We start from the raw sequence: 2,210 nt of genomic DNA, 5'->3' as shown, positions 1-2,210 counted from the left end.
ACCCTGCCCGGGCTCACTCCACGCGCCGGCCCGCCCCGCCCCGCGCAGGGCACCTCGGCTCCGTGCGCGCCCCGAGCAGCGCCGTGCACACAGGTGGGCACGCGGCCGGGGCACCCGGGGGGCCGCGTTGTGGTACAAATACGTTAGAATTGAGACATAATGCCTTTTTGCAAAATGTTTTTGTATTCAGCATGATTTGCAATAGCTTCTGCGCATAGACTGAGGCCTGCTTTGCACATAACATTTCGCAACCTTACTTGCTGGGTGCCCGAGAGTTACACCAAGATAAGGGGTTACTCGGAGGCGTTAGGTTTGCCGCAGTTCCTCTTTCACTGCGCACGCGACAGGCCTTTTGCCGCAGTTCTGCTTTTTGACGACTGTGGTACAAATACGATTAGAGGCTAGACATCATGACTGAATTTAGACATAATGCTTTTTTTGCAAAATGCTTCTGTATTCGACATGGCTTGCCCATGGCTTCCGCATTAGCTTCTGCACAGCCAGAACCTTTGGCTTGTTTCCCCTTGGAGTGAACTGGGATGGAGGGAAGGGTCACCATTACCTTTTCTTTTCCAAGGCCTCCACAAACAGTTTGTCTTATCCAGCACTGGTGGTTCAATGGCAGAATTCCTGCTTGCCATGCAGGGGACCTGGGTTCAATTCCCAGCCAGTGCAGGGCTTCCAAGTGTTTTCTATGCCTACCTTGGTGGCCTTAGGGAATCCTTGAGGAAGATGCTTGACTCTAACTTTCCCTTATCCCAAAGGGGCAAAAAAATGTATATAATAAAAGCCTTGTTTGTGTGTGTTTCTGTCTGTAATCCTCTGGGACATAGTTTCTCAACCTGTGGTATGTGTACCCCTTGGGTACGTGAGACAGGCAGGGGGTACGCGGATAATCTCTTTCTCGCCCTGTTTTCCTCTCAAAACTATGACAAAAAATTTGGTGCTTTGCACGTTAAAATTCCACAGTAATATGCCATGACTGGGTTCAACCCTCCTAGCTTTGGGCAACATCACTTCTAGCCCAGGTACAGACTTGAGTTGTGCACCCCTGGTGCAAAAGGTGGCAACCCCTATCCACACCAGATCAGACATCTGTCATATCATGGCCATATATGTGTCTACCCCTGTGAATATCTCCATGTCTACCTATCTCCAGCTCTCCATATTTCCAGCTCGGAATATCTCCAGCTGTGACTGTTAGGTTTGACCTAGAAACCATTACACATAGCCCAAGCAAAAGTCTCTGTTCTGTAACTAATGCTCAATTGCAATGATAAGGAGAAGACAGTCTTAGATAAAGGAGACTTGAAAACAAAAACAGAATTAGTGGAGTAGGGCAAAGAGCTGATTTAAATATTAAGATTCACACCCCTAGGTGGGGAGAAAGTATGCTAATGAAACATACATGTATGGAAATGAGATACATAGCTAAAACACAGGTATAGAGACATGCTCAGTAAAGAACTCCTTGCGTCACTCCCTTATAACCAATTAGCAAACAAGAATGCTTATGAAGGTCCAATACTCCTGTATAAAAGATGCTTAGAATTAAGAATCTGTGTGCTTGTTACGTGACATTATTCCGCTTGCACCTTGTATTGCTAGCAATAAATCTTTATACTTTCACCCCGGTATCTTTATTGGCTTTTGCATACCGGGCACGATCCCAGACTTGAGCTGGGGCTCAACAGGGGTACTTATTACAATTTTCAGAAGTTAGGGGGTACTTGCTACGTAAAAGGTTGAGAAACACTGCTCTGGGCCAACTGCGCATGCACCACCGGGAGTGCAGGCGCAGGCACAATTTTGTGCCACTGCTCGGGAAGGAGTCGGAGGTGCAGGAGCCACTGCGCCCCCTGACAGTAGCTGGCAGGGAGGGGATGGGGCGGGGGGTGTCACTGTGGCGGTGCTCCCCCAAGACCATTGGCAGATTAATGCAGGTGTTGGTCACGAGCCCAGGGCGCCTCTGCAATTCAGGACCTGGGATCCTCCCCAGCAGGGAAGGGAAAGTCACAGTTTTAATTTCCCGCCCATTCTTGGTGCCAAGTTTAAAACTGCAGCTTTCATGTTTGCTTCCCTGGGAGCTGGAAGTGCCCCTCCCCCCCATATGGGGCTGGGGGCAGGGGGGGCAAGGCAGGGGCCAAGCTGGGAGAGCCATGCCCCACCTGCTGAGGGGGAGTGGTTAGGGCCGGGCTGGTGGCGCCGGG

The 2,210-nt window shown here is 50.2% G+C and overlaps 1 non-coding gene across 1 annotated transcript; it reads left to right on the top strand.

The window, feature by feature from the left end:
- Nucleotides 1-604: 604 nt before the first annotated feature.
- TRNAG-GCC lies at nt 605-675 on the top strand. Its single transcript has one exon. It is a non-coding gene; the product is annotated as a tRNA-Gly (tRNA).
- The last annotated feature ends 1,535 nt before the right edge of the window (nt 676-2,210 follow it).

The sequence above is a fragment of the Alligator sinensis genome, unplaced genomic scaffold (assembly GCF_000455745.1).
Source record: "Alligator sinensis unplaced genomic scaffold, ASM45574v1 scaffold2499_1, whole genome shotgun sequence".
NCBI classification, from domain to species: domain Eukaryota; kingdom Metazoa; phylum Chordata; order Crocodylia; family Alligatoridae; genus Alligator; species Alligator sinensis.
This window is presented reverse-complemented; position numbering and strand designations above follow the sequence as displayed.